The sequence below is a fragment of the Xyrauchen texanus genome, chromosome 12, assembly GCF_025860055.1.
Source record: "Xyrauchen texanus isolate HMW12.3.18 chromosome 12, RBS_HiC_50CHRs, whole genome shotgun sequence".
In the NCBI taxonomy this organism is placed as follows: Eukaryota; Metazoa; Chordata; class Actinopteri; order Cypriniformes; family Catostomidae; genus Xyrauchen; species Xyrauchen texanus.
Genome location: NC_068287.1, coordinates 48,204,969 through 48,227,393, shown reverse-complemented (window position 1 = coordinate 48,227,393; position 22,425 = coordinate 48,204,969). Strand labels below are relative to the sequence as shown.

At 35.7% G+C, this 22,425-nt stretch overlaps 1 protein-coding gene across 1 annotated transcript in view; it reads right to left on the bottom strand.

The window, feature by feature from the left end:
• Positions 1-22,425, bottom strand: part of LOC127652415 (NACHT, LRR and PYD domains-containing protein 3-like) — a 148,876-nt gene that overhangs the window by 61,609 nt on the left and 64,842 nt on the right. The window lies entirely within an intron of this gene.

Here is a 22,425-nt window from a genome sequence, read left to right as displayed (position 1 = left end):
AGCAAATCATTGTGATGTGTGTTCAACACATATTTTAAAGGATACTAACAGGTAAAGCTGGAATAGGATCACCAGGTCACCACCACATAACTGTATACAGCAAAGACATCTTTGCCCTGAAGAAAGAGAAACAGAGTGCAGTTTGTGTCATTATACATTTTTCATAACCACTGTATTATGTATTACCAAACACAACAGAAAAGATCTATGAGTTGGAAACACTGATTAGAAATCTGTTGGAAGGATATTAATAACAGCTGATGCATTTACATCAACCCTATGTCAACAGCTGAGTAATGCATTGAAATGGACAATTACCATCGCCTCTAACTCTTCAAAGGCCAAAGACCAAAAGTCACTTCTGGTTAATGTTTGGGTTGGGCTCAGTTGAAGTAAATCTTCATTTGAATCTTTGTCTCTATCCAAGACATAAACCAGCAGAAAAAGGGAAATACACAAATTGTAAAATAAGTAATTAAAATATACAAAATGGAAGAGTAATCCAGAGAAAAATATTTATGAAAATGACTGCAAAATGTACGTTATCAAATTGTGTTGTGCTGGGACATGGTCGACCGCCCATATCCTCCTGCTTTCTTGCTCATTCGTCTAGCTTGTTACACGTGGAACTATATCAGTTGGGGTTGGACAATCTGGGAAGAAGATTCATATTAGTGTGCAATAAAATTGATATAATCTTTATATAAGTTGAACTGCACTTTATGATGACAATATCTAAAATGTAGAAAGAATAACTTTAATCAACGGTTTTGTTTACAATGTTTTATACAGTGCAGTGATCCCCTATAGAGCATTTCTATAGTTTTACTTGTTTATGAATTTAACAACGATCAAAACTAAATGACATAAACAAATTCAATTACCATAAATGTATTTGATCAATTTGTCGATTGTCTTATACAATAGGACAAAAGAGAGAAGGGGAAAAGAGCAATACACAAGAATAAAATAAATGTTCATCAGATAATTAACCTATAACTGTAGAGCTAGGGAATATTAATCATTTCATGAGCAATCTACATATTGGCAAATTACATATATTGATTGAATTATGAGTTTATGAACCCCTTTGGAAGTCTGTTTTTCATATTTTAGACATACTTAATTATGTCTTCATCTACGCTACATTTTCTGATAAAATACGACATGATTTACAGAAAACACAAATAGTTTGAATATATTTGAATTATTTACTTAATACATCCTTGAAGTTTCCTTGTGTGCAGAAGTATGTGAACCTTTGGGATCATGTCCTTTCTCAGTGTTATCTGATGCTTCTGTGCAGGTTAAACAAGCACACTGTAACCCGCACACACACACACACAAGACGAGACAGTCACAATGTCGGAGGAAAAACTGCTTTAATAAAAATAAAGCAGGCAAAAGTACATAACAGGGTAAATCCAGAGGGAGAATCGTCGAGGGAAGCGTAGGGTCAAAAGCCGGGGAATCAAAGTATAAACAAGGGGCAAATCCAATGAGAATGGTCGAGGGAAGCGAGGGTCAAAGCCGGGGTAATCAGAATAGAGTAACGGGAAGGACTAAACAGGGGAGCTGGCAAGCTAAGAGGTGAACGAGAGGAGGTCAAAACTAGACGAGACTAGCGGGGGGCAAAGACACGGGAAACTAAATACAATAACCAACCAGCGGGAGACGAATGTGCTGTGATATTTATAGAGGAACAAACGAGTGGTGCAGGTGTAACGAATGACAGGTGATGGGACTAGTACAGGTGTAACGAATAAAGGGGTGATTGAGACGAGTGCAGGTGGTCATAATGTTCTGGCCATAGGAGCGTGCGAGCTTGAGGAGTGAGTGTGTGTGTGACGAAGCGGGGATGGGGCAGAGGAGCGGGGTTCGTGACACACACACCATTTACATCTGCAAAAAATAAATATATATATTGTTGAATAAGCATAAATAAATAATTTCTATATAAAAATGTTAAATAAAGAACATATTGCAGTTGTTTTAATTGCTTTGCTATTTTTAGATTTTGACACACTATCACATTTTGATCTCCTTCTTAAGCGCTGTAAAGTTCAGTTTGTCATTTATGAATTTACATTTATGGATATGAAATTTACATAAAAATAAAATGACATTTATAATGAAACCAGCATCCTTTGAGTAATGATCTTTAATATAATAACCTAATATCACTTATAGAATAAGAGAAAAGTTTTTAAGACATTATCAGGAATGAATCTCTCAACATCTCTCCAGAAACACTGTGTAACTTGGCAGGACCAGAAGAAATGAAAAAGAGTTTCAGTACATTTTATTTCAATATCACTTATTTACATTTCTGTAAGAATTGCTTGGTAGAATAGACTCTGAATTATTTTGTATGAGATTTCCTAAACTTTATTTGTAAGGAGGAATTTTTGGGGGCAACGACCAAACTTGAGTCCAGTTTACATCATTAAAGAGATTGTTCCAATAGAAAATAACAGGAGAAGAGATACTCTCTTTCAGAAATAAGGATCTCATTTTATCATTCTTAGATTTTAACATGGAAAAGCAAATTGAACCAACTGGGGTATTTTCAGGTCTGGGAGGACAGACAGAGAGTGCAGACATATAAACACCATTTCTAAAAAGCATCCGCACCCCAGCAGGTATCGCCTTTTTAACCACACTGAATTCTGTAATGTAAGAGATATTTTGTACTTTGAGATAAAGTCTGCAAACTCAAATAAAGTCCCTTCATTATTGAATAACTGACTCACTAATAACAACCCGTTCTCAAACCAATTGTGAAAAAATAAAGATTTATTCCTACAAAATATTGCCGTTATTCCAGATAAAGAATATTTGGGGGGAAAGTTGTGCTTGTGAATGAGACTCCAAGCAACAAAAGTGCTTCTTCATCAAATTTAGAGAGTTTAATTGGAAGTTTTTTAATCTTATAATTGCACATTAACAGAAATCCTCACCCAAATGAGAAACAATATGTGGAGGGATTATATTCCAAACAGACCATGGGATTGGAAAATATCATCTAAACCAGTTTATTTTAAAAGTATTGTTCAGAGAGATAAACTCGATAAAACTTAGATCGACATTATCATATTAATTTAGTATTACTGATTTCTTAATGTAGTGAACTTTGTTTTTCCATAAAAATGTTCCTAACATACAGTCAATTAATGTACATGTGTTTGTCATCATAAAGTGACTGAGCAGTTCATGAGAAGAGAGAAATGTCTTCTGCTTTAGTGAGCAGATCTCGACCCTTGATCGACACATTTATTGATATTAAGATAAAGAGGCTTTGGAGAAGGGCTTAAGAGTTTCTAATGCTACTGGAGAGTCATCCTATAGAAACGTTGGCGGTGTCGTCGGCTAACTGACTTATTATCACTTCAGTGTCATTAATGGTGATTCTTTTAAAGGGCTTTCTCTAATGTGTACATTTAGATGCTCTGTAACTATCAGGGACAAATACAGAGATATTGGGCATCCCTGCGTGACTCAGATTCAGAGCAAATCTAGGAGAGCTGATGAATTTAATACAGCTGTTGCCATTGCTGTAAAGCATTTTAATAGATCTTCAAAATAACTACGAAGGGTCTGAAATAAAAACTCATGTTCTAAGGAATCGAAAGCTTTATAATAGTTCCAGAAGAGGATAAAACCATCATTAGAGATAAAGAGTATCCAGAACCAAACGTATATTATTCAAGATGTGTTTTTTTTGTAAAAGTCAGACTGACATTCATGAATCAGATCGTCTAAAAAATAGGCAAAACTCTTTTCAACCTCTTCAAGCCATTTTCTGCAGATCTTATAAAGGATCCTTCAGCCTTTCTTTTGTACATTTCCTCATACTTATTATTCAGTTTCCAGTAAACAGATATTCTATTGACATTTTCCGAGGATTTAAAGGGAATACTTATAGAGATAGACTTGCGCTCTGATATGGAGATGGTTTTATATCAGTCATAATATTTTCTAAATCATTGGATGTAAACCAATAATCAATACTAGACTGACTTGATAATGAATTATTACTCCAAGTAAAGGACACTTGTGATGGGGGAGATTTTCTCCAAGCATCAATTAAGAAAAATTCCTCCATAAACTTAGTCACATAATTATGAGTTGGACTACCAAATTGTGGAGGACATCTTTCTCATTTATTATCCAGGACTACATTAAAATCACCTGAAAAGATCAAAGAGGAATTGGGAAACCTATTCAACATATGAACCACACGATCACCTCATCTGTCAAAAAAGGCCTTATTGTCTTTTTGTGAATTAAAACCATAAACATTTATAATAATACACATTACGTTTGAGGTTTCAAGAGCAAGTGAAATGTAATGTCCAGACACATCGCAATCAGAACTTAATATTTTTCAAGATACAAACCCCAGCAGAATGGACAGTGCCATGAGAGACCCATTAATCTAGTCCCCATTGCGATCTCCACAAATGAACGTCTTGAATATTAGAATGACATTCGAGAGAGTTCGAGATCTGTGAGAGGATGACCGTTGTGTCTCTATCTACAGTTCTGGAGACTTACACAGAGTTTCATGGACAGATGAAGTTCTTCCTCCACCAGCAGAAATGTGTTGGGATCAGTGTCTTGTTTGAGATAGTCATGTGAGTTGTCTGGAATCAGATCACTGGAAGGGACTAGAATAAAAGTTACTGCTAGTTTTGCTAACAGTGTTAACATTTATACTTTGGTCATTTCTGAATAAAATGATATGTAGGGAGGATGAATTACAAATAAAAATGAAGAAATCTCATATAATATATTCCACACTCCTCAATGAGATGTTTTATAACAGCTGTTATTCAAAGGAGATATAATCGCTGGTAAAAGGGGATTGTTGATGAAATTGTGGAGAATAAAATGCTCATTACAGTCAAACTCTATACGAGTGCTCTAAATGAACAACTTATTGGAATTACACATTTAATATTTAACTTGAAAACAGTATTTTGGGTCAAATGTCATTGTCCTGAAGAAATAAAACTGAATTAATATATTTGGGGTAATCAGAATAGCAGCTTTGAAACAGATTACAAAAAAATGTCTTCAAGCAAAAACCGCCATTGATGGAGAGAAACGATTTCAGAAATATACCAAATAACATTTATCATTAATAATAAAAGTCTGGAATGGGAACATAAACGGGATTTACTTAGAAATATTATAAATTAATTTAGATTGTTTCCTTCAGATTCTGGATTTTTCAATAAAATTAGTTCAAATACGAGGTATGATGTCATAGCTCATTTAATATTTAAATAATGAGGTGACGCTTAACTTTCCACTTTATTTGAAATAAAATATAACATGTAAATGAGTGAATTACACATGTTATTTATAGAATATGTTGTGAATGGTGATTTTATGTGCTTATTCGAAATAACAATGTTTTTTTATTTCTCTTTCTTGATGTACAATTTGTATATTGATAATAAAAAATGCACAAAAAAAAATGGCATGCAATAATAAGACGTATTTGTTCTTTTCATAAAAGATGTATTTTGTGTACTGCTTATATTATGTGAAAGCGGATTATTATGATAATAAGAATTTTAATTAATTTAAACGGTGCAAATTAAATAAATAAAATGTTTAAAAGAATGAAGTGCATTTACACTGCTCAAGAGAGATCATGAAGACTTAAAACATGATTTACACTACGGTGACCAGACGTCCCCAGAAATGCCGCAAATACACGGCAAACAGTCCGATCAACTCAGCCCGCGGAGTACCAGAGCAATGATGTAGTGATTATTATCACCACCAGAGGGGGCTGCGAGCTACACTCAGTACTTGGTCACGCGCCGCTGCTTTAGTCATGAAGAAATTACGAAATTACGTTTTAAAATTTTTTTATTAGATCAGTTTGACCTGGAAACATAATAATTATTATTTACAATAGTTTAATACTCATTAATAATAACAAGTACAATATTGTATAACTTTGTGCCCCTGCCACCCTATTGTTTTATATTTGTTACCACCCTGTATCCCTCACCCCACCCCCAAGGGCCCTGATATAGTAATAGTGTATGCTGAAGGAAATGTTACGTTAACTGCCGCAAACTAATTATTAATGTGATCAAATATATAAAACAGCTGGTATATCAATGCGTAAGTGAATTCATATCGGCCCATAACAAGAACACACAGAATTATTGATTATAAAAGCTGAAATCTATTTAAAATATTAAAGCTTTTTTATTTATTTGAATTCAAAACTGTTACAAATAAATATAGGATATTGAATACAAAACTATTAGAGACTATAAAGATGAATATTCTCCCTATATCCTGATTTAATGTCAAATAGATGAGATATTACACTAAAGTTTGGGGCAGAAAGAGGTCTGAAAAGAGATCAGCAACTGTTCACTGATAAAGGAATGGACAACAAATATGAGCTTCCTAATTCACATTTATTTATTTACAGGCAGAGGTGGTGAGTAACACGTTACATTTACTTTCACTAATATTTACTTTTAGAGTAGGTTTAAAAGTGGGTACTTTTTACTCTCAAGTAAATTCTAATGATTTTTTTTTTACTTCTTTACAATGTGTTGCGTTACTGTCGTTACATTACTGTTTTTAATTTGAATGAATGTGTAATTAATTGAGAGATTATTGAAGGGGACTTTTACGAGAGCGGAAGTTCACAGCTGCGCGTTGAGCCGCTGTCACAGACTGTCACTCAATCACTGCAGCAGCATCAAACTCTTCACAGTGAAAAAAGAATAGTTTCATCATGCATTGCCTTCATTTAACACCAACACAAGATGATATTTCATGATTAAAGTCACAGCAACAACTTCAGGCAGCACGCTGAGGTAAGTTTTGGCTATAATTGTAACGCAGGCTTTTCTGTGTAATGAGATCATTAAATGTCATTTTCAGGGTGATTGTGTAACTGGGCTCTTATGACATCAGTTTTTAAGTGTACATGTTTAAATCAGTGCAGCAATATATCAGTGTGCTTTGTCCCGCATGTCATTAGCAGTATTAGAAACTAGTTTCTAGGGGTACTAGAAACTATCACAGCTACTTCAGACGGATTAACTGTATAAATCCATATAAACATCCAATTGCTGCCATTCGCCTGATCGACAACTGGAGCGAACAGACAGCATTTCTGCATGTGCACAGCGAGGTGTGCGGGGCGCGTGTGAGATGTGCGATGAGAGTGTCTGTGTCCGCAATCGTTCACTCATTCACTATTCCCTATAGAGTGAATGTCAGTTAGTGCACTATATCTCAGCAGTAAGTGAACCAAATGAGTGAATTCGGACGAGAGTGTCGGAGCTCTGGGGTTGGTGCAGAAACGTCATATATGACATTATAAAATACTTGGGCATTATTAGTTATTCTTATTAAATAATATATTAATAAATCTTCATTCTGTTTGTCATTTTTAATATATACTTTGTGTTAATATAAAGAGTAAACACATTTGATCAAATAAAGAGTACATTTTATCATCTATCTGTATGTTTTGTCTCCCTATATATTATTATTTTAATCCAGTTATGATTTGTCAAAAAGTAATTTACTACATTCAGCATGAAATAAAACATTGCAGGAGTGAAGGAAGCAGTAAACTCCCAGCTCGTACGTCTTCCCTGTGGTGGATTGTGGGAAATTAACCGTCAGAGTGTACTTGAAATGTACACTTGAAATTAGAGTGCATTGTGGGTAAGAATGAGTGAACAAAAGTAGGGACACTCCTACTATCTGTTTCTCACCCACACCTATCATCTCACTTCTGAACACATGGATTAAACCACTGGAGTCTTATGGATTACTTTTATACTGCCTTTATGTGCTTTTTGGAGCATCAAAATTTTAGCCTACAGAGCTCAAATATTCTTTTAAAAATCTGAATTTTTGTTCTGCAGAAGAAAGGAAGTCATACTCATCTGGGATGGCATGAGGGTGAGTAAATGATGAGAGAATTTTCATTTTTGGGTGAACTGTCCCTTTAAAGTGATAGCTCAGCCATAATTTAATATTCTGTCATAACTTCTCTACCCTCATGTTGTTCCAAACCAGTGTGAGGCTTTGTATTATGTGGAACACAAAATATGTTAGACAGAATGTTAGGGACTGACAGTCTCGGTCACCATTCCCTTTCAATATATATATATATATATATACACTCACTGAAAGTAAATAGTGACTCATTAGTGACGCAAACATTCTGTTATTGTATTGCATGGAAGAAAGTCATATGGGTTTGGAACAACATGATGGTGAATGATGACAGTATTTCCATTAATAATAATAATAATACATGTTAAATGTGAATTATGTAATGGAATATAGGGGAGTAAATGTCTATTATGTAATTTGTGAAAGTAACGAGTTACTCACTACTTGAGTACTCTTTTAATTGGATACTTTCTTACTCAAGTAATTATTTATGTTAGTACTTTTACTTCTTGAGTAATTATGTTTTTGAAGTAATTGTTCTTTTACTTGAGTACAGTTTTGGCTACTCTACCCACCTCTGTATGAAAGTAAATGTTGTTGCACATCACATTTAGTTTTAGCAACATTGTTCCATTGTATGATCGAGAGAGACAGCAAATAATGTATATCTTGCAGAACAGCTCTGTTGACTGCGCCGCTCTGACCCATTGGTATGGTGTATTTCTTTAAAAACAGGATGTGTTCCTGTTAATTATTAGTATTCTGACATATATCTTTGATATATACTGACACGTATCTTTAAAATATATAGTGTGTCTCATTAAAATACATGATGTATTTCTTACAAAAATACTTTAACAAGTTAGATATCTCTTATACGATATATTTCTGACATAGTGTCTTGACTTAATGAGTTGGATGTATGATGAATATCTTTGGAGCTTGCATTTTCTTTCATTAATCAAATGATATTGTATATGAACAAACGAGGCCGCCTCATTATGAAGGTACACTGAAATGTAGGTGAAAGGTAGAAGGTATGTGATGAGGACACGGCTGTTTGTCTCATGCACAGGTGTTTCTAAGTTGATGTGTTCTTTCCATGAACTGTGACATATGTCCAAGATATGAGAAGTTACCAGCTGTATATGAAAGATATATGTTTTTTTTTTTTAAATAGATAGGCGAGGGATTTTCCACCAATATTTAATTAACGAAGGAAATAAAACATATTGGTGGTGAGGGAAAGAGACAAGGGCAGTGACCCAATTGGTCAGAGATAGTGGGTAAGAAGATAACAAAAGGTATATAACTGAGAACTTAAGATGATGTAGTCAGAACGGACAGCTGACCGGACTCATGTTTGTTGGTGTTCAATAAACTACAACTTTGGTATCTGGAACTCAAGACTCCGAGAGTTTTCTTACAACTTAGAGAGATCCATCGCAATTTTCCACGACACCTTTTCCAAAACATGCAGGCAAAACGAGTATCTTCTTGTTATCGTGGATTATTGTTCTATGTGGGTGGAGATGTTTCCTCTGAGATCTACTAAAACCCCTCAGATAGTCTGAATTCTGTTAGAGGAGATATTTACCAGTACATTTCCAAGAGGAAGATGTGGTTTGGATATGGACACATCCTTTATCTAGGCAAAAATTAATAAAACATTAGGGCCTGTTAATTATTCTGTTTCTTTTATTTCTGATCCAAACAGCAATGAAACATATCATGAGCAAAAATCTTAAGATTTGTCATGGCTATGGCACATCTCCCTCTGAGAGGAGGGGTATGTATCAGTCTTAGCTGTTATCCTTGTATTTTTGTAACATACTCATCACTAGGGGGCGCTTGAGCGTTAAAACCCCTGGTATTTAAACTGGTAGTGTCATAGAAGAAGTCAGTTGTTTTTTTTTGGCGGGTTAGCATCAACTGAGCTGAGACTGGAGAAGATGGATGCAGGTAGTATGGATGATGAAGATGATTCTTCAGTAATTGATAGTGGGGGATAGCCACAGATTACTGATGCATCAAACAAAAGGAAAAATAGAGATTCTGAGTCAGATGACAACATTACAAGTGTAGTAGGAATAAACAAAACAAGGAAAATGGAGGTAGAATACAAAGTAATCGTTGCATTTTCTGGAACAGTCGAAAACATCAATAATCCAATGAAACTTACAAAAATAATCAAAAAATCAATTGGAAATATTAAATCAGCAAGGTATCTATCAAACAACCGTGTCCTCCTTTTTTGTGTTGACAAAAAGCAACAAGAGATTGCATTGATGATCAAAGAGCTAGGAGGTAAAGCAGTCAAATGTTATGTACCGGGAGAATTTGATAATCTTAAAGGAGTGATCATGGGGGTGCCTGTATCTTTATCTAATGAGGTTTTAAAGGCACAGATTACAAACTACATGGTGACAGAAGTGAAGCGTCTGCTTTCCAGTAGAAATGGTAAAAAAGAAAGTAGTACTACTGTTGTACTAACTTTCAATTGTAAAAAATTACCGGAATGTATTAAGATCAGATATATGTGCTATACGGTCCGGCCGTTTGTGAGACCAGCATTGAGATGTTTTAATTGCCAAAGATTGGGTCATGTGGCAACAGTATGTAAGGGGAAAAAAAGATGCTGCAGATGTGGCGGAGAACATGATTATGGGCAATGTGGAGAGGGGGTTGAACCCAAATGTTGTAATTGTGGAGGACCACACAGTGCAGCGTTTCTAGGTTGTAAAGCCCAAAACCAAGCTACGGAAGCAATGAAACTCAAAACAGTACAGAATATATCATATGCTCAAGCAGTCAAGCAAGTACAAGTGACTAATGGAAATTTGAGGGAAATAACATAACCCAGTCTAAAGATACTTGTAGTCATAAGTGTCTTGAGGATGGAAACATGCTTGTGGTAAACAAAATTAATTTTGTAGCTTTTATAGCAGAAGTCATTAATTGTTCAGCTCAAACAGACAAAAGAACAGAAAAGCTGAAAATTATTATATCTGCAGCTGCCCGACATCTGGGTATTACTGAAGTTTCAGTTGAACAGATTCAAACGATACTTGGACAAATTGAAGGAACAGCAGGGATGGGTGATCCTTTGGGAAGTCAAAGAGGTACAAATAAAATATGAAAATTCTACAGTGGAATGCCCGAAGTTTGATTGCGAATGGACAAGAATTTAAAAGATTTGTTTATCAGCTAGCAGTTTTACCTGATATTATATGTATTCAGGAAAGTTGGCTTCGTCCGCAATTAAATTTTAGCATTCCTGGTTACAAGTTGGTTAGAAAGCATAGAGTTGGTACAAACGGTGGAGGATGTGGGACATTTGTTAAAGATGGGGTGGCTTTTATTAGAGAAATAATAATAGATGCTCCAGGGGAATGTGTGATTGTAAAGATGTGGACACAGGGAGGGGGATTAAAGGTGGTAAACTTTTATAATCCTTGCAATCAGTTAATATTAGATTATCTAAATACAATAAGAATCAAGGCTGGGGACAATTTGATATGGTGTGGGGATTTTAATGCACATAATTCACTTTGGGAAAGTTTATGCACAGATAATAATGGAAGGATAGTAGAAGAGTTTATGGAGGAATATGCTTTAGTGTGTTTAAATAATGGGAAGGGTACCATATACAATATAAGGGATTCATCAACTTCTTGTATAGATCTAACAATAGTCTCTGGAGCTATAGCTTTAGAATGCCAATGGGAAGTGATCACTTTCCAATAACATGTGATGTTGGATTGGAAATGTATCAATAAAATAAAATAATGCACAATAGATGGAGGTTTGATAAAGCTGATTGGGATAAATTTAACAGTTTTTGTATTGATGGAATGGAGAATTTTAGCTTAGAAGTTGATATAGACTTGTGTTCTGACAGACTAAATGCAATTATTATAAATGCAGCTGTAGAATCCATTCCTAAATCAGAAGGTAAATGCAGGTTGAAAATTGTTCCATGGTGGAATGATGAATGCACTAAAGCCGTTAAAGTTAGAAATAAAGCTTTTAGAGAGCTAAAGAAAACCTTAATACCCATAACTTTAATTATATATCAGAGGAAACGGGCTCAGGCAAGGAAGATAATAAAGCAAGCTAAAAGGAAGTATTGGCAATCATTCTGCTCCACAATAGGAAGGGAAACCCAACTAGGAGAAGTATGGTGTGTCCTTAAAAAGATGGTTGGTGTTTATAGAACTCAGAATATTCCAGTCATAGGAGATGAAGGGAAAACAGCAGTGACGCAAGAAGATAAAGCGGAAATGTTAGCTTCCACCTTTCAAATGGCACACAGTTCAGATAACCTAGGAATAAATTATAAGAGAAGGAGGGAAGAAATTTTAAAGCAACATCAATATATTTATTAAAAAAAACTGATAGTCAAACAGCTTTGGATGCTGCCTTTAATATGTGGGAACTTAAAAGAGTATTAATGAGGGTTAGAAGTACTGCCCCTGGAAAAGATAGAATTTGCTATATTATGATTAAACAGATGGATGAAGTAATACTTAAAGTAATATTGGATCTTTTCAACAAAATTTGGATGGAAGGACAACTACCGTTATCCTGGAAACAAGCTATAGTAATCCCTATTCACAAACCAGGGAAAGATTCTGCAATAGCTGGAAATTATAGGCCGATAGCTCTGACGCCTAACCTTTGTAAAATAATGGAAAAAATGATCGTTAATCGACTTTATTACGTGTTAGAAAGCAAAGGATTAACAGCTCCTTATCAGTATGGTTTTCGACCAGGTAGATCCACTCTAGACGCACTAATAAGATTAGAAACTGATGTTAAAAAGGCTCTAGCAATGAAAGAGGTGTTAGTGGCAGTATACTTTGACATTGAAAAAGCATATGATATGATGTGGAGAGAAGGATTGCTATTAAAGTTGCAAAGAATTGGAATTGAAGGAAGATTTTATAACTGGGTTTTAAGTTTCTTATTTGGATGTTCGATTCAAGTCAAGGTAGGCAATACATTATCTCAGATGGTGAATGTAGAAAATGGAACATCACAGGGAAGTGCCGTAAGTCCTGTATTATTTAACATAATGATCAATGATATATTTGAAGGAATTCATCCAGGAATTAAAACAGCATTATATGCAGATGATGGAGCAATGTGGAAGAGGGGAAGAAATTTTAAATATATAGTGAAAAAAATACAAGAAGCAATTGAGAATGTAGAGAAATGGTCAGTGGAGTGGGGATTTAGATTCTCTATTTCCAAAACGTGTTGTCAGTTTTTTTACTAAAAAGAGAATTTCAGAAAATATTAAACTTTATTTATATAAACAGCCACTAGAAAGGGTATCAAATTTTAAATATTTAGGTTTATGGTTTGACTCCAAATTAACTTGGAAAATTCATGTCAACTATATTGAAGAGAAATGCAGCAAAGTACTAAATCTAATGAGATGTATAGTAGGCCAAGAATGGGGGACTGATAAACAATCTATGATCAACATATATTGTGCTCTCTTACGATCCGTTTTGGATTATGGATGCATTATATATGGATCTGCACCAACTAGTATGCTAAAAAGGTTAGATTTAATTCAAGCACAAGCTTTGAGATGTATCACAGGAGTAATTAAAACAACTCCAATCTCAGCAATGCAAGTGGAAACAGGAGAGTCCCCATTAGAAATAAGACGTCAAAAATGATCTGTTGCTTACTGGATCAATTTACAAAAGCAATAATAGAGGGGAGTTGGGAAACAATAAACTTAACAGGAACAGGATTTGCATGGAACGCAAAGGAATGGGCTACAGAAATGTTGCTAAATAATATATTATTTTCATTAACGACTACCATTTCTCCAATACCCCCCTGGTTTTTTAGCCAACCTGAAGTTGATTTACAAATTCATGAGAGTGTTAAAAAAGGACAAATTGATATTAAGAGCTATAAAATTGAATATATCAGAACAGTTTATTATGCATTTCTTCCAATATACACAGATGGATCAAGAAATCCAGAGATAGGTCGTACTGGATCAGCATTTTATGTTCCAGAATATAAAATAGGAAAATATGGGAGATTAACAGATGGGAATTCAGTGTATACAGCAGAATTGGTGGCAATTAAGATGGCTCTTAGTTGGGTGGAAGAAGTGATGCCAAATAAAGTTGTGATATGTTCAGATTCAATGGCATCACTTATAAGCCTACAAACATATCAAACAGTTAGATATGATATCTATATAGAAATATTGAATATTTTGTATAGATTAAGGCAAGCTGGAACAATAATCAAATTTGTTTGGGTACCAGCACATGATATACCAGGAAATGAAAGATCTGATAAAATAGCTAAAGAGTCACTTAAACTAAACATCCCTACTATTACAGTTGCATTAAGTATGATGGAAGGAAAAAGTATTATTAAAGAAGCTTGCAACCAGAAATGGCAACGAAATTGGAATGAATGTAAAACAGGAAGACACTTTTATAATATACATAATACTGTAAGACAAAGTATATTGACACAAAATTTAAATAGAGACGATCAGGTTATTTTAACAAGACTAAGGATGGGACATACAAAACTTAATTTTACACTTCATATTATAGGGAAACATGGTACAGGCATATGCGAAATATGCCAAGTAAAGGAAACAGTTGAGCATGTGTTGTTATTTTGTCCTAGGTATGAACAGGAAAGGAATGAGTTAATAAGAGAGCTACAGGAAATGGGATGCAAAGAATTTACAATCAATAACATATTAAACACAAAACAAGGATCCGGGGAAATTGTAAGGTCAGTTTTAAAATTCATTAAGCATAGTGGTCTTAGGAATAGAATATACACTCACCTAGAACTTTATTAGGAACACACCTACTTATTCATTTGATTATCTAATCAGCCAATCATGTGGCAGCAATGCACTGCATAAAATCATGCAAATATGGGTCAGGAGCTTCAGTTAATGTTCACATCAACCATCACAATAGGGAAAATTGGTGGCATGATTGTTGTTGCCAGACAGGCTGGTTTGACTGGTATAACTGCTGATCTCCTTGGATTTTCATGCACAACAGACACTATAGTCTCTAGAGTTACTCAGAATGGTGCCAAAAACAAAAAACATCTAGTCAGCGGCAGTTCTGTGGACAGAAACACATTGTTGATGAAAAAGGTCAACGGAGAATGGCCAGACAGGTTTGAGCTGACAGAAAGGCTACAGTAACTCAGATAACCACTCTGTACATTTGTAGTGTGCAGAATAGCATCTAAGAATGCAAACACATCGAACCTTGAGGCGAATGGGCTACGACAGCAGAAGACCATATTGGGAACTATTTTTAGGACCATACTGTTCCTAATAAAGTTCTAGGTGAGTGTAAACATCTTTTAACATACATCTAGACTGAAATCACTTCACACTCCAGCCCAGGTGGTGGCGGTATGCACCTTAAAGTTGGTATGCAACCCGCCAATAAATCCATAGAAGAAGAAGTCAGTTTGTTTGGAAGAGGGAAGCATGGGATTATTCTAGCACCTCCAGCAAAACCCATTGGAGTCCTGATTGAGAAACTTTGTTTCATCTTATGTTGTGTATTTGTTTTCACTTGATGTATATAGTTTATCTGTGAGCTCTCTAGCTAATGCTAGATTATTTTTCTTTTTGTAGATAGACTCTTTAAATGTTGCTTTATTTTTTGTCATCTTGAAACTGTATATGTAGTTGCAAAGGCTCTACTTATGTGGTTTCTCCCCAATGGATTGTTCTCACTGCATTTCCTTGTGGATTATCAAATATCCAGAGTACAAGGATTTGACCGTCTTGTTTTTGTTGGATTATTTGAAGAGCACTTGAAGGGTTATTTTCTATTTGTTTGTGTGAGTGGATTTTCTTCAACAACAAAGGGACTTGGACATCATCCTAAACTTTGACCATTAAAACTTTCATTGTAGTAATTCCATACTTATCCAAAGAATCACTCATCTACAACTTGAACTGATCAGAAGACTTTTTTTTATTTTTATTGTCATTGCCATTCTTTTTCTATTGGTTCACATTACTTTACAGACCATCTTTGGGTATATTGTTTTGATTTAAATGAAACCAGTAGTCATTCTTTTTCATGTACATGCATTGTTCTGTTTATTTCTTCTGGTTTACCAAAAACATTCCATTTATATAAAGGTATAAAAGTTTCTTTTATCTTTCTTGTCTTTATTGTTTGTGACAACACACTGGGAAATATATAAAGATATTTCTTAGCAGCGTTAAGTTAATAGTTGGCGGGCACCTCCTGTTATTCATATATATAGCTGCATGTTGCTATTGTGGCTGGTGGTTATAACGGGATTTGTGTGTGTCTTTAAATGAGGAATTATTAGTACTGCCCTGAAGAAGCTATTTGACATACCAGATCCGTACATGTTCCACAAGACAAAATAGTAACTGAATGTACACATGATCCAGTTGAGAAGTTTTAATTTTCTTGGTTTTTAATACGGTGTGTTGCTTTCTCAATGATCAATGACTGTTTGTGTAATAATTGTTCATGAGTCTTTTCTTTGTCCTGAGCAGTGAAGATGTCCACATTTCAGAAGAATCCCTCATCTACTGTACAGTTATTTGGTTTCTCAGCATCTTCTGCACATTTGAGGTCTTCAGTGGCTATATGATGAGATTCAGCTTTTGACACTTGGGACAATTGAGGGACTCGTACACAACTATTACCAAACATGTCAACATTCACTGATGCTCAAGACGACAACACAGGAACATCCAAGAGGTGCAAACTGTTCAACAGGATGATTTGTGTATATTAGAGAACTTTTTGTGTTCTGGATCTTTTGAAGGGCCGAACTACATCAAATATCATATTTAATCTCTTATAAACTATTTTATATATTCTGAAAAGGGTGTAAACCTCTGCACTTAACTATATAGGCTATAGAGCTTATGAACATTTATATTTGTTTATATTTAGTTTTTTTTTTTCACGATTTAAGCACATTTGTGCTTTTTTTAAATGTACAGATTCCATGTAGTCTATTCTTTTTTTTTTTAAATTCTTTTTTTATTTTGATTTTACAGGTCCATACAATAAAATCAATGATATTACATGTCAAATTTCTCCTTAAGTCATCCGTAAATGTACATTAATAACTCAGAAACAGAGAAAAGTAACACAGACTCGGTAACCCTTACTATAGTAATCAGGGACCCATTGGGCCTTCGTTCTACATTACATACATATAACCATTTTTAGACATAGTAAAATCAAAATGAGAACTAAACAAACATGTTGGGGTAAATCTCAATGACTCATAAAGCCCTCTACCGAGGGAAAGTAAAGTAAAAAAAAAAAAAAAAAAAAAAAATTACTAAAACCAAAATCCTCTTTAAACAAATGATGGGCGTAATGGAGTAATATACGTTATCCATCTTTCCCATCTTTTCAAAAAAGTTTCCTGTTGCAATCTCAAAGCAAAGGTAATCCTTTCCATCTTGAAAATATCATAGATAATGTCAATCCATTCCTCTACGGTAGGTCTTTCTGGTTTTAACCACCTTCTAGTAATAGCTTTCCTACTAGCAGCACTTAGAATCTGAAATAAGTATTTGACATGAGAAGAAACATTTTCTGTTGCTAATTCCCCTAAATATAAAGACTCAAATTTAAATTGAATATCCGTCTGAAAAATGCATTGCAAAACTTTATATATCTCCCTCCAAAATGGGATCAGCGCTGTACAAGACCAGAAAATGTGAAAATGATTTGCTTCAAGGCACCCACAATGTCGCCAACACGCCGAAGAATTGGTGTAGTGCTTCTTTTGAGTTGGAGTAATGAAAAACCTCACAAGGTTTTTCCAGCAAAACTCTCGCCATAGAGATGAACTGGAAGTTTTCCACTGTATCTTACATAAGTTCTCCCAATCTTCTTCCTTTAGAACAAAGTTTCCTTCCCGTTCCCATTTTTGTTTTACATACAGTGAACTACCTTTTGTTCGTTGTAACCCCTTGTATATTCTTGAGATGAGCTTCCGGTTAGAGCCAGCAGAATAGGCCTCCATAAACACCTTTAACAAAATGTTATCCCAGCCTACTATTGTACACCTCTTCTGCATTTGGTCCATATGATGCCGGACCTGAAGAAATCTGTAAAAATCCTCCTTATCTAAGCCAAATTGCCTCTTCAGATTTTGAAAGCTATTTATAGTGCCCTTATACAAAAATGTACAGTATGCTGTCAAACCTTGCAAGGTCCATCTCTTAAATCTTGCGTCCCATCTATTAGGCAAAAAATCTGTATCGAATGCACACCATTTCAGAACCTTTACCCCATCCTTCAGGTTATTATGAGTTATTACCTTGCTCCATATCTTAAGTGACAAACATATCCATGGGTTTCCCAATTCCTTTAAATTGAATAGCAAATCCTTGTCCCCAATTGCAGCCTGAATTGGAAATTCATCTGATATAGCTCCCTCAATCTCCTTCCATCTAGCACAGTAATCTGGGTTGCACCAGCATATTAATGGCCTCAGTTGAGCAGCAATATAGTAGTCTTTTAAGCATGGGAGAGCGACCCCGCCCTTGATTTTTGACAATTGTAAACTCTGGTATCTAATTCTTGGCCTTCGTCCCTTCCAAATGAACCTTGAAATATGCTTGTCCCACTCCTGGAATTGTTGGTCAGGAATATCTAGTGGAAGAGACTGAAAGAGATACAACAACTTCGGCAAGATAACCATCTTGACAGATTCTACGCGTGATCCGAAATTGAGGAAAGGTAAAAGATCCCATCTCCTTATGTCTTCCCTGATCTTTTTGTTCAAGGGGAGGTAGTTAAGTGAGAACAAATTTGTCAAGTCCCTTGGAATGTTCACCCCTAAATATCTAATTGAAACCGAATCCCATTTCAAATTATACTTATTTTTCATATTTACAGAAGGGTTGTAATCAAAACATAGAATTTGTGTTTTTGGAACATTCAACTTATAACCAGAAAAAGATCCATATAGCTCCAATAATTCAAATAGCCGTGCCAACGATTGCTCAGGGTCAATTAAATACACCAGTACATCATCAGCGAACAACGAAATAATTTGTTCTCCCCCACGCATAACAATTCCTTTAATATTGTTGTCCTGAATGATCCATTGGCTCAGGGGTTCAATAAAGATTGCAAACAGGAGGGGGCTAATTGGACATCCCTGTCTTGTTCCTCTTTCTAATGAAAAGGAGCTAGAGACAGCCCCATTTATTTTAATTCTTGCCCTTGGGCTATCGTAGAGAGCTCGTAATGTTTTAATAAAGGTACTGTGAAATCCAAATTTGTCTAAAACTTTATACAAAAAAGACCAATTTACACAGTCAAAAGCTTTTTCTGCGTCCAGCCCCACTAATACTGCCTCTAAATTATTCTCTGTTATTTGATTAATTACGTGTAAAGTCCTTCTAATACTATCTTGAGTTTGTCTTCCGCGAATAAAGCCCGTCTGGTCAATACTAATAATTGATGGTAGCAGTCCCTCTATTCGTTTGTATAGTATATGGGTAAATATTTTATAATCCTGGTTCAACACGCTTACTGGTCTGAAATTACCGCATTCAAACTTGTCCTTCCCCTCTTTCGGAATTAAGGATATTACCGCCTCCCTCCAAGAGGGAGGTATACTATTCTCTTTAAGAACCCAGTTAAAGGTGGACTGCAGCACAGGGATCAAAGAGTCCTCCATGACTCTGTACCATTCGGAAGGGAACCCGTCCGGACCTGGTGCCTTATTTGGTTTAAGATGCGATATGGCTGATCGAATTTCTTTCTCTGTAATTTCTGCTACTATATTCCTACTTTGTTCACTATTCAATTTGGGCAGATGAATTTTCTGAAAAAAATCTTCCATTTTATCTCCCTCTATTTGAGGCTGGGAGTATAGTTTTTTATAATAATTTTCAAAGCAATCTTGTATTTCATTTAATTTGTAATGCATCGAATTAGTAATAGGATTTTTTATTTTATGAATTGAATTCTCTGCTTGTTGTTTTTTCAGCCTATATGCTAATAATTTGCTGGCTTTCCCGCCCCCTTCATAATACTTCTGTTTTGTAAAAATTAACTTTTTTTGTATATCCTTTGCATAAATCTCATTTATTTCGTTCTTTTTCTTCCTAATTAACTCTCTATATTTCCCATCATTTGTGTCTTTGTGGTGTTGTTCCAATTGTTTTAGTTCTACTTCTAACTGAATTAACTCTTTTTGTCTTACTCTCTTTAGATAAGCACTGTACCCAATTATCTTGCCTCGAAGCACAGCTTTACATGCATCCCATACTATTGGTGGGGGAACTTCCCCATTGTTATTCTGTTCTAAGTATTCAGCAATATCCCTCTTAATTTGTTCCTTCATCTGACTTAGTACACATGTGTTTAACCTCCATAAAGTGTCTTTCCGGTATTGATCAAGATTTAGTTTTAAATAAATGGGACTATGGTCTGAAAGATCCATGCTCCCCACATCACAGCCAACTACCCTGTTTAGATCTTGAGCAAAAGTAAAAAAAATAATCAATCCTCGAATACACCAAGTGTGGATTTGAAAAAAAAGTGTAGTCTCTCTTTGAAGGGTTTAATTCTCTCCAGATATCAATTAATCCGATTTCTTTCATAGACAGATTGAACTTTTTACTTATCCAATTGGGCTGGACTGTGTGAGTACTTGAGGCATCCAGTTTGGGATTTAGTCTAATGTTGAGATCCCCCCCGCAGATTAGGACCCCATGGGTCTCCGCTGTTAACAAATCGAATATCTGTTTAAAAAACTTCCAGTCAGAGTTAGGAGGAGCGTAGATGTTGAATAGAGTAACCAATGAGCCCCCTAAATTTCCCCTCACCAGAATAAATCTTCCCTCCGTGTCCTTTTTTTCAAAAATGGGTTCGAAACTAGTCTTGCTGGATATCAATACTGCCACCCCCCTCCTGTGCCCCGCCGTATACGATGATGAGTACTGATGCTTAAAGCCCAATCGGTTTAATTTAGCATGTTCTGTATCCGAAAGATGTGTTTCCTGTAAAAACGCCACCTCAACTCTCTCTCTTTTTAATTTAGTTAATATCTGACTTCTCTTGATGGGGTTGACTAGGCCATTCACATTATAAGTTGCTAATTTAACTGATTGCATTCAGTATATACTAAGGGGAAAAATGAGAAATGAAATAAACGACAAACAAAAAAAAAAAAAAAAAAAAAAAAAAAAAATTATAATAATAAAATAAGTAAAAATAACCCTAAATGACCATGAGTAATAACAAGAATCACAGTATATACCCCACAAAATACAAAGAACGGCAGCAAGAACTGCTGCAACACCGAGAACACAATAAGAACAATAAAGACAGATATAAAAAGACTTCCAACTGTGGGGTCTTAATATTGACCCTGGTGAAGCCCTGATGGAAAAAGGGCTCTGAGGTAAAGCCTCCCCCCTTACGAATGGGTGAGGGCCTTCATGCATGACTGTCTTGGCAACATAAAAGAAAATCTCCCCGACATTTACATTATAAACTTAATTAGTTATGCAGCCCATTCAGTGCTTCTTTAGTAAACAGGACGTGTTAAATGATTTAACGTTAATTCCTCTCTCTACTGGGAGTCCCAAGCGAAAAAAGAAAACAACGACTCAACGGACTCACCCGTTATATTTCCAGTAAACTCGCACCAAGCACTTCTCAATTAACTAGTAGTCATCCTGCATCCTGGTGTCTGAAAGCCTGCAATCTTTCCTTAAAATCCAAAGCCCTGCCAGCTCTGTGTCGGTTCCCTGGTCTCTTGACGGTGTGCCACGTGAACCGCTGGATCCGCTCCAAAAGCGAGTCCGGGTGTTTAATTATAGACACCGGGAACCCCCTCCTCGCCATATCCTCCATAGCCTCCTCCGCCGAACCGTACATCACAACTCCCTCCTGGTAGAAAACTCTAAGCCTGGCGGGGAACGGCGTCTGAAATCGGATTTTCTTCTCCTTCAATACCGCTTTTGCTTTGGCATATTCCCTTCGCTTTCTCAAAACATCCGGCGCGTAGTCGTGATCGAGATTGACTCTTTTCCCGAGGTATTGAAATCCTCGCTTTTGCCAGGCCATTTTCAACAGCTCTTCTTTCATCCTGTAGCTTGACATCTTGACAACGATGGATCTCGGCTTGGCTTCCCCGGGCGGCCTCGGCATCAAGGCACGGTGAGCTCTTTCCACTCGAAGTTCAAATGTAGCTGGAAGCTCCAAACCCTCCCGCAGCAAACGCTCCACATATACCATCATCGATGGGGAATTTTCCTCCGCTCCCTCTTTAACACCGTGAATTCTAATATTTTCTCGTCTGGAGCGGCCCTCTAAATCAGTCAGCTTAGCGTCTAGATGGATCTGCAGGTGTAGCAATTCCTGCACGGTATCCTCCGCCACTTGTAACCGTGTTTCAGTC